General features: G+C 38.9%; 1 long non-coding RNA gene across 1 annotated transcript; it reads left to right on the top strand.

Moving 5' to 3' along the window:
- On the top strand, positions 1-9,737 carry LOC125697465 (uncharacterized). Its single transcript, XR_007378804.1, has 3 exons — positions 1-74; positions 593-705; positions 9,632-9,737. It is a non-coding gene; the product is annotated as an uncharacterized LOC125697465 (long non-coding RNA).
- The last annotated feature ends 1,736 nt before the right edge of the window (positions 9,738-11,473 follow it).

Genomic DNA, 11,473 nt, shown 5'->3' with positions numbered 1-11,473 from the left:
TGGGGAAGGACTTATTTCTGGAGATTGCTCCTTGATAAAGCTTTCCCCTGTGAACCTAGAATATTCTGATACAGGTGAGCAATCTTTTTCCTTTCCTTCATAGCATCTTTCTATTGTGCTATCTTTCTGTCATCATGCCTCTGTTGTAATGCTTTTTCCCTTACATTAATTTGCTATGCCACTGCACAGGGTCTTTGGGTTTAATGGTCAAAAATTACAAGGAGAAGAGATGTCTGAAATCTGTCTGTGTCTTCAGCCAGAGAATCACAGAATCCTCTTTTGGAATTGGTGTGTCTAACTTGTCTTTTGTAAAAAGACTCATGACTCACTCTGATTTTTAGAACATGATTGAAGGAAAAGGTGATGGTGTTGCTGTTCGTATGTAGTCAACTTTGCATCACCAAGAGATGGCTTGACTTATTCTTGGAGTGGAGGAGGAGAAAAAAATGAGGAGGAATGCTCAGATTCCAACTGAGTCTGACAGGAATAATAGGGAACTAGGATACTCTGGAGAATGAGGGGGGGGGGGGGGGGGGGAAGGAGAAAAGCAACCACCGTAATGTTAGTGCTACTTCATTTTTCTGAACCTTAGGTGGTTTCTGTGAAACCAAACTAGAAGACATTGGACCCCTTTCCTTGTTTTCAACGTAGTACTTATTGCAGAGCCAGCTTAGGTGTGAAGCAGTGTTTGTCTGGAACTGGAAGGTAAGTTTGCTGGGCTAAGCCAGCTCTGGCCAGAACCAACTTAAGTGAGTCTGTATGGCTTTTCTCAAATGAATCCCTTGTGTACTGATATCTCATCTGGCTCAGATTTGGCGGCACTTACTGTTTCAGGCTTAGAACTTTGTCTGTAGTCACTTTGGATTCTTGCAGGGTTTCTTAGCTTGGCAGCAGCACCAAACCTGAGCTAGTTTAGTACATCTCATCTGCACAAACAAATCTACTTTAAGTTGGATAGCCAACTCAGTCTGGTAAACAGAAGATCTTTGTATCAGCTGAACCTTACCATTGTGCAGGAGCATTTTGATTCCTTATGCTTCTCACTGCCAGAATGAAGATTTGGCTGCAATAGAGCATGTAGCAAGGAGCATGTCTCCCATTTCTTGGGCAGGTAATCTGTCTTTAGTCTCAGAAGGCTCAAATTACTGTTCCCAGAGTCCCAAGAGGGTTCTGTGTTGCTTCAATATTAGTTTTGAACTATGATACCATACAGCTTAGAATAATGGCTTTGTGCAGCCAGAAGTAAGGAATCCAGAAGTCAAAACTCCTTTGTTGTGTTTTTTTTTTTAACAATCAAGAATGCAAGAGAAAGAAAACTGCCTAGCGTTATGGGCTGTTGAATACATCTGGTGTGGGCAAGTCTCAGATGTTTTTAAGTTAGTGCATTTAAAGAACTGGATTTATGCTGCCGTTTGACTGCTTCTACAGGCGATAAGGTTGTAGCATAAGTTGTTTATGGTATTTGACAATATGTAACCCACCTAGAACAAACTGCATGAATATCTCTATCCTAGTTAGATATCTGATCAGATTTTGCTTTTCAAGATGGAGAGAATTAAAAAAAAAATACAGCTGGAGCAAGCGAGGCCTTTTAAACTATGTTGCTTGGAGACTATTTTTGATTGCATTTTTACATATACCTTAAATATGCCCCAAAGTGTGTACTAGTGCTTTCATGCTTACTAGTGGCTGTGCAGTCCTAGCTGCTGACGATACATGTAGCAGTTCAAGTCCTGAGGCTGTGTCATGTATCCCGAGTGTGGCTGCACTGACTAGGTAGTTGATGGCTTGTCTGAACTACCAGCTCTGGAAGGAACCCCCCCCAGTGATTGCAAGTGCAATCATGGTTGGTGACCTGTATGACTCTTCCCTGTCTTGTGCCAGAATGAATGGACTTGCCACTGCCCGATTGTGTTGGAAAGATTTGTTTTCTATTACCCAGGATTCTCCAGTTAAGATGGAAGTCACCCACTGGAGTATTAGAACACAGACTTGTTTCTCATGAAGCTGTAATCTGAGTTGAGAAGTGTTGTACTATCATGGTGGAACTGGAATCAAGGTGAAGCAAGAATAAGTAATTACTAGTCTTGAATGCATCTGTGCTAAAGTACAGACTGACTGTGAATTTCATTAAAACTGAATACTAAAGGATATTAACAGCAACGTGTTCATATTCAGATGTTTGTCTTTCTGAATGTTGGTACTTTCTGTTCTTTAGTTTATCTTGCTGAGTTTCAGTTAGTTAAACCACGGAAGCCAAAGAAGGCTGAAAGCCTATAGTTTCTGCTACTGAAGAATGCTGTTCTGATTGCGGTGGTGTGATTGCATCTGAATGCAAGGATGTAGGCATCCTTGACATGAGCTAGTCCAGCTGTAATATGGCTAATGGAGAAGTGCAGGGATAGCAGTAATGAGTTTGGAATCATTTCACAAGACATGTCTGTCTTGTACAAGAACAGTCAAACAGACAAAATGTCTTTTGTCTTGATACTCAATGGTGTATTGTTCAGAATCATATCAACTTAGGAAAGAAAAGTCATCCTTCATCCTTCCTGATGTTTTAATGACACAACACTACAAAGGCCTTTATGTAAATAATGCTTGCTGGGTTTTTGTTAGACTTGACAACATGGCTGACACACAATGTCTTGAAACGTTTGCAAGAGTCTCTGACAGTGCCTCCTCGTAAGACTCATTCAGAAGCCATGTCCTCTGTCTGCAGCTCTGCACCAGTTGTCTCCTTCTTCCCTTTCAATGACTGGGTTTGTCCCCATTGTGCTGCCCAGTGCATTCGTGTGAGTCAGTCTCATGTGCTGAGTCAAAAGCAAGTTGCTGTGGTTGAAAAATGATTTACAAAGCTTTTTTTTTTTTATACTTAGAAGCATTTTATTGTCTTTTAGCTAGTAACTTCTCATGTGAAATACGCCCAGGACAGGCTGCATTTGTTCTTACAAAGGTAAGCTTTGTAATACCAAGGATAAGATTTTTGTACAGCCTGTGATAATAAATGGAAGGTAGGTGAAGTATGTGCAGGAATTCAGGCTCAACTGCTAAACACAATTGTGGAAAAGAATTGGAGGCTTGGATTTGGACCATGAAAGAAAAGATTTATGGGAATCACAGAGCATGCATTGGCCACCAACGTAGTGGTGAACTTTGCCTTCTGTGGTTTCTAAACGTGCAATGGTACTTTCTGTCCTTGTCAGACAAAATGGAATAGCAGTGTTGTACTGGGGCTTCACTTTGCTCAAAGCAAGATATTTCTGTAAGTTTTAACACAGTAGAACAGTTGCTCATATGATGTCAGTGTTTTAAATAATTAAAAATCATTGTATTCAGCAAGTAAATAAAGTACATGTAATAGACCATTATCATCTTTTGAATATCCTTCCTGTTGATTACTTGTTTTATCAGGAAGTTTGCTTACTTGCAATGGCTCATCCAGCTGTTCTTTAAAATCATCATGGTACAAGTAGTTTTGGAAAAAATAATTGAAATGAAGCCCTTTCTTATATAAAGCATTTCAGTGACAGCACTGAAAGTACTTTTGAAAGAAGTTAGCGTGTTTATTCACCTTGGGGAAAATAATTTGTAACAGCTCATCCAGCAAGCTAGTAGCACAGCTGAGAATTTCAGTCTCCTTACATCCTGGCTCATACCCCAAAATCATGTAAAACTTGTGTGAGCAAGCTGGGAATTTAAAGCCTGTCTCTTCTCTTCTTCAAGGACTCCTAGACATGCATCCATCTAAATTTCAATGAGTGCTAAATTTCACTCCAGAAAGCTTTAACTAATTGAATTTAGACAGCTAGATACAGAAATATCCTAGCTGCAACTGCTAGCTACTTAAATTTGTTTCATTTCAGATTTGAACTGGGGCCAAGTTCAAATACATTTAATGTGTTTTCATCAGCTCATCAGAAAATTCAGTTGTCACAGTAAAGCCATTCCCATCCAACTTGTGCATAGTAGCTAAGTGGTTAGAGAAGCTACATTAGCTCACTTGCAGCTTCAGCTCTTCATATTTCATCTCAGAGGCGAATGGCCTTTCCTTCAGCGAGGTGAACGTAAGACAATTTTCAAAGAGCACACCTGAAAGTGTTAGCACTCAGATCATTTTGAAATCTAAGGAGTGAGTAAAAGGCTGTCTGATCCCACGTTGTGATTGGTACTGTACTCATACTGGTGTGGAAGACGATTTTCTCCAATTTGTTATCCCAAATTCCTTTGTTCTTATTTAATAGTGCAAAGAGAAGTGGTGCAGATGTTTAAAATATCTCAAAGCAGGTTACTTGTTGCCTTGACGTTTTTTATCAGAGAAAGAATTAGCCACACCCAGATTTCTCTAGCTCTGTCATACACATCACAGTGTGCTCAAATTCTCTGTAATCATTCTGTGCAAAAATGTGTTTGTTTTTTTTTTTTTTTTAACTTATTTCACTTACCTGATGTATGGAATCAGAAGCATATCTTCTTTAGAGGGATTATAGTTATGAATACCACCAAATGAGCCTGCTAATACCTTTATTTCTAATGGCATAAGCATGAGATCTCCTGTATTGTTTGTACAGATGCATTGTTAGGGGAAAATTAGGGTAGAGGAGCTAATGTGAGTAACGTCACACAGCAATAAAAAAGTGGAAAGAAATCCCGAAAAATACATCCACTCTTGTCTGAATTCTACGGTGAGCTATCTTAATAGGAAATCTTGACAGAATTGAAAAATAAAAAACAGTGCTTGAATTACTAAAATAATCAGCAACCAATTTGCTTCAATTAAGACTTGAAGATGCTCCCAGTGCTTTGATTAAGAAAAAAATTAGGAAGTTTCTTATTCATCTCGACAGGCATCTTTGTAAAATGGAAGGTCCCTTGTGCTCCTCTGGAGCCGTGTAATGCATACACGAGCATGGATTCTCAGAACTATCTATAATGCATATAGTGCTTTCTGCTCTCAGTGGCTTTTTTCCCACTCTCTTTACGTCATTTGCCATTTGTGAGGGTTGCCAGGGTAATGACCAATCATCCCTGGAGAGATGCCTGCTAGTAGGGACAACATAGGCTTTCTCTTTTTTGGTATTCTGCAGTATGTATTTGAGAGCTATTCTAGCATCAAGATTGCAGAACTTTTATTTAGTTAGTAGGAAGTAAAAGTTGACAGAGCATGAAATAGCAGCTTACAGCCATTAAGGTAAGTGAGAATTTTTCTTCTCTTTTCTGTTTTATTAACGTACTGACTGTCTGAATGCATTCAAAACACAGAGCATCATTACAGATTTATTTTAATTTTTTTACCATAGGTGTAACCAACCTTGAAATTATTTATAGCAGAGATGTTACCTAATTTGAACAACAGAACCTTAGTAGTGCTGTACAACAGGTCCGGATTCTATTCTTTTTTAATTGTGAATCCAAGCTACTTTCCCATCTATTCATTCATCAAATACATCTGGTTATCCCAAAAAGATTTTTCAGAAGAATTAATGAAAAAGAAACAAAAACAGTGTGTTGTAATGCAGATTAGACAGCACTAATTTAGTTGCCTCTGAGGCAGCTGAAAATTTGAGTAGTTCTGCATATGTGCATGTGTACATATAAATGTTTATTTCAGGAGAACAGGAAAATTGAAAATGTAGAGCTGAGCCTTCTCCTGTGAGATGGCTGAATATGTTCAACTCCTTTAATTTTGTCAATTAAGTAGGTGCTTTTGCAGATTTACAGGGTAACTCTTTCTCACCTACAGACAATAAATAATAGAGCCTCCAAATTGCAAATTATTTTTCTAGACTCAGTGCTACCAGTGGAAGATGGTGGTCATAATGGCTTCACAGGCTGGGATTAAGTTTTGCAGTTTTAAATGTGAGGGCACGTTAAAGCAAATTCTCACTGACTTCCAAAGCTTCTGCAAAGTATTTGTATTGTGTCATCTATGACACCCTAATGAAGGGATCGTGGTGGTGGTTTTTGTTTTGAATGAAGCACACTGAATTGATCTTGAGTCAAATGCATGTATGTTGGTGCAGACACCTGTTTGCTTGCTGCCTTCCTGGGAGAAAAGAACAATTGAAGATGTGGTTGTATTTTTCTTTCTGTAAAATTGCTAAGGTAAGAAAATTCAGAATAGTAACTCCTCGAAATCTCTGCTTGCTACTCAGTATATTCATACCTGCAGATAGCTCCACATGCTTTACGTCCTGATAATCTAACAAAAGAAAGTATATGTTTATTTCACTCTGTTTTGTGCTTATTACAAAAACATACAATGTGAACTTGACTCATAGGGTCCCCAAGAGTGAAAAATACATTCAGAGCATTTCATTTAGCATGTAAGTTCAAGCTAGTAAATTCTAGATGTTGTTAAGTGCTCAGATTATGTTTATGATAGCTTTGTATTATCAGAACAACTGGAGCACAGCAGTAAGTCTGGATGCATGTGTATGAGGAAGAAGAAAATCAAGAGTAACAATTTTAACCTGAGGTGAAAACCGATCTTTTCATCAGACTGTAAGGAAAACATGTTTATTCAAAATGTAGACCTGCTTCCTCTTTGTTAAAATTGTTACTGGTTGTTTGACATCTCTTCTGGATATTGCTTTTAAGAGGTTTAAGATGCCTGGTACTCATGTGGTTATAGTGGAAGGAAAAATGATCAGTGAGTTGACAGACAGTTTAAATATTTAATACTATCTGTTTCTAGTTTATCAACATTCCACATGATTCCACCATTTTTTAGTAATCTGAGGGGAAAAAAACCACAATTTCTGTGTTATTCTATGTGCTGTTTTACAACAGAAAAGTAATATGATTACAGTTAGGTTTTCAGATGAGATTCGGGGGTAAACCTTTCTGGAGAAGATGGTGGGCAGCAGACCTCAGGGTTTATCTTTCTGACCATCTTTTTTGTGTCTATCTGCTTCTCCATTTCCCTCTCTCTAACTTGGAAATGCACTTTTGTGCAGAGAATAGCACTTGGAGACAGTGAGATAGAATGACAGAAAGTGAAAGGAGAAAAGAATAACATCTGTGATGCAAATTGTTAACAGTATGATGTCTTTCAACAACTGGGGAGAGGTATTTGTGACTGAGGAGCTGAGTGATGCATGAAACAGGTGGTTCTGCAGCAGCAAGTCTGAGAAAGCTTGAGGCAAACAGGTTGGGAGTCGTGAAGGAAAACCATAGGAGTAGGTGGAACTACATGATTTTTAGCTGTGCTTGGACTGTGAGTGCAGTAAGCTCTGCAAGTGGTAGAGACTTCAGGGAGCAGGCTAGGAAGAAACAGTCTCTGGAGCATCTTGATGAAGCTAATGTGCAGGACTTGGGGTGAAAAGCTGGGGAAAGTAGGCTGGACACTAAAGCTTGGGATGTAGGATTTACCCACCATAACTGCTGCTGAGTGGTTTGAGCCTTTTAATGCCTTGTCTGTTGCTGGAAACTGTGGAGTGGTGAATTTTAGTTGTTTCACTTCTGAATAGTAAGAAAAGAGGAGGAAGAATTAACGGTACAAATTGATCCCCTGTTAAAAAGTCAGGCTCCAAAACAAAAGGGAAAAATATGGTAAATGCTAGGAAGGAGATACTTGGGAGTAGGAAAACAGGTTAGAATAGCAGAAGAAAGGAATGCTTATCCTAGACAAACTGAGACACGCTGAATAAGTGCAAGAATATCTGAAAACATCCAGTAGCCTGAATACCTCATCCCTTGAGAAACAAAGCAGGTAAATATATGAAGGTGAATGAGTTTCCAAGCATAGGGTACAGTAATATAAGCCATTATCCATAATATGCTATCGCTGCACTGGACAGCTCGGCCTAAACTCTAGTCTTTGCTGCTTGAGGTTTAATTACTCTGAGCTCTGATAGATTCCTTTGTCTTATGGGCATCACCTATAAATGATGTCATCACTGTTTTGTTTTTTTCCTAATGAGCAGTCACTCTTAAAGGAATACTGTGAGGGTTAATTCATGGCTGTAGTCATTAATGAGACTGTCTGATGGAATGTTTACTAATTTTTAATCTAACCTAAGTCCTTTGGTTCTTGTATTTTGTTGCTATTGTTGCATTACCTGGCCCTGATTATCCATCACTATGAACAAGTGCAGCTCTATTACTTCTGTAATCTGGCTTCTGGATCACAGCTCCAAAATTCTGATGTGAAATGTGTGCATTTACGGTGTTGGAGAACTAATTTAATTGCATAGACTTAGTTATAGTGGCACCAGAAGGCACAGGAATAGTTGTGATAGGAATTTCTGATTTATTTATTTATTTATTCAGATTGTCACTTACTGACATTTTTATAGAGAAGTGGTGAAATTGTGCTTTATCATCCAAAGCTTGCAATCCAGAAACATGTTTTTTGCATAGGCATGATAAAGGCATGCAGCAGGGAGGCTACTGTTGTTTGACTGAGAGTATGCATGGTCAGGAGATCTTTAAATTTAACATGTATATATTGGTACTTTCCAGAGTCTCTTTTAAATTGACCCTTAAGGTTTACTCTCAAGAAGAAATTAGAAAGTGTCTTTTTGCTTAAAGCAGAACTGGTTGTCAGATAATTTGCATTTAAATTTGTTTTACTAAAAGATTTCAATTTGTACTTCTAGTCCTGTTGCGCATTTAGCTAGAGTTTCATTGCAGGTCTCTAGGCTTTCAGGTTCAGGAGACACAGATGCCTTCAAACGTAGGATCACTTAGTCCATGAATTTACTGTGTAATGGTGGACAAATTCATTTAACAGTTTAAGAGTTGATTCATACATGTAAAGTGCGAGTAATAGGCTTTTCCTGGTAAGACAAAGGATGCTATCTATTATTCTTTGTGTAAGCCTTTGAGTAGTCATCATGTTCAGGTCTTAATTACTTAAACGTGCAAAGTATTACAACTTGCAGCCCTCAGAGATCCCCCAGTTCATCTTGTTTTTCTGTTGTAGTTACAAGGTCAACTTGAAATAATCTGTATGATTATAAGACCTTGCATGAAAAACTTTCCTGGAGAGCAACATCTGTTATCTGGTGATAACAGCAATTCAAAAGAGCTTTTTGGAAGAGGCTACAGTCTGCCTCACACAAGCAGGGAGACTCAGTAGTTCACATTTGCAAAGAGAAGTGTTCTGCAGGCCTCTCAGACATGGTTCTGGGGGCTCACTGCAGTTGCTATTATGCACTCTGGTGAAGCTCCCTGGTACTGCACGTTGCAAGTGATGCTGGCAGACATGATCCAGGCTTCCCTGGAAGCAGAAGTGACCCCAGACTGATGGCAGTGCTCATGCTGCAGGCCATCACCTCTCTGATTATTCCTCAGTGCCTTCACATGGCTCTGGTTAGATATGCCTGATACTGAAGCTGAATAAGATGTGCAGGAGGTACAGCTTTGACAGCTGCTGAAGTCCCAGAGGCCTTGGATGTCCTGATGGTGCTTTCCCTTGTAGAAGCCATCTTGTAATGCGACAGAGCTCTGCTCCAGCTGTGCAGATACATCAGAGTTCAACATCTGAGACCTTGGGTTAACGTGGCCAGGGAAATTATATTACTGTGATGATGACTGAGCTTTGGGTGTGCACATTAAAAAAAAAAAAAAAAAAAAAAAAAAAAACTTTGCAAGATTTTATTTCCCTTTTTTTTTTTTTTTCTAGCTCTTGAGTTACATTCAGTCTCGCTATTGCATGATTGGCTTTGCTGTGTCAAGCCAACGAGTCCAAGTGGCCTTCAAACTTCATCCTGCCTTACTGTGCTGCTGATGGGTGGCTGCAGCTCGGCTCTGCTGCAGCTGAACAGCTGGACTAAATGTGGGTGCTCCAGTCCTGTCAGCTTTCACAGAGCCTTGCATCTGGCAGATGTTGCCTTATACAAATAAAACATAGTTGGTATGCAGTAATGTTGTGTGAAATGCTATAGACCTGATAATAATGATCAGCATAATTGAGTGCAATTCCTATTGACTTCAGTGGGTGTGTTATTCAATTAGGGACTGCAGAGTTTAGATCATTGCCTTTGGCTTACATCATTGCTAATATTACAGATGGTTATAAAGCTTTCAGGGCTCTTTCAGGCTTTTAGTCCACAAATTGACTGCAATGTGAAAGTCTTGCTTGGGGATAAGAGTACTTACATCCATCTCATCTTTCGTCTTCTTATTCCTGAGTCTTTCTGTGCTATTCCTTTGGGAGTGCTCATAGGAAATATGATTTAACCAAGGGGGGGAAGGAAAGTTATCTCAATATAGCCAAATTCAAATTTCATTTTTACACATTAAACATATGCTCCCTATCTTTTACCTATAATGTAGAATTGAGAATTTTCTTTCTCAAAGAAAGAGAAAATAAAGGCACTGTGAATTTAGAATGAATATTGAGGAAAATTAAGTTTCCCGGGTGCAAGGATGGATACAGTGCTTGAAACTTAAAACTAGGCTGCATGGAGCGATCAAAATCTTACTATGAAGAATGAACTTGTGTTGGCAAGAGGAGGGACTGGGTGGGTTTGAATTTGAATTTTTTTTTTTTTACCTCTCTGGTCTGCATACAGTGCTCAGCTACTGCAGACACTGCTGCTCGAGCCAGCTCCTGAGTTGCTCTGTGTGAGTGAGTGGCACAGGCAGGCTTTCCATCACATAATTCTGACAGTTCAGCCTCTGTTCACGGTGGGAATAAGGATACGATAGAAATTCTTATGCTGGTTCTGTGTTAGCCACTGAGAGAGAAAGGATACTATTTTTACTTTTTTCCATTCATGCTTTGGGGAAAAGCAGTGAATGAGCCTCTCCATGTATAGTACATGTAATTGCACATAGCAATTTTTTATTCTAGAATAGACATTGCTTCTAGACATTTAATTGTCAATACTTTAGTAAATAAAATCAAAAAGGTTACCAGGGTGGGCACAAACACTTTTAGGAGGTTCACCATAGAAATCTGATTGCATTTCAAGCAATATATTCTCACTGTAGATCTTCCTAAATGCATCTGCAGATAGAGATGGGATGTCTCACTCATACACACGTGTATTTTTAGGTCTAATTAGTAAAAGGTGAGAAATGCATCTATGGGAAGATTGATTCATGCACTGTGACTCTTTATTTAGCTGTGTCTTAGGTGATATGAAATTGCACGAAAATAAAGTAGTCTCCTTATACGAGGCTTTTTTTTTTTTTTTTTGCAGCAGGGAGCATGATACATGTGATCTGTCAGGGAAAGAAATGGGCTGTTTAAATTCAGGTAGTGTAGCATCTTCAGGCAGGAGGGCTATTTTTAACTTCAGATGTAGCTTAATTTAGAAGCTGAGCGGTTGAAGTCCCTTTTTTTTTCCTCCACTCTTCTGACTGGAGATTTTTTTTATAATGACTGTAGATACCCTTGTGTGAAGACAGTAAGTAGAATAAAAAATCCATTATCCTCAGTTTCAAGGTCATGGAACTACACAGCTAAACAAAGCAGCTTTATGGCAGAGTTGTCATGTGTGTACACACAGATTAGGTT

Source organism: Lagopus muta, chromosome 9 (genome assembly GCF_023343835.1).
Source record: "Lagopus muta isolate bLagMut1 chromosome 9, bLagMut1 primary, whole genome shotgun sequence".
In the NCBI taxonomy this organism is placed as follows: domain Eukaryota; kingdom Metazoa; phylum Chordata; class Aves; order Galliformes; family Phasianidae; genus Lagopus; species Lagopus muta.
This window is presented reverse-complemented; position numbering and strand designations above follow the sequence as displayed.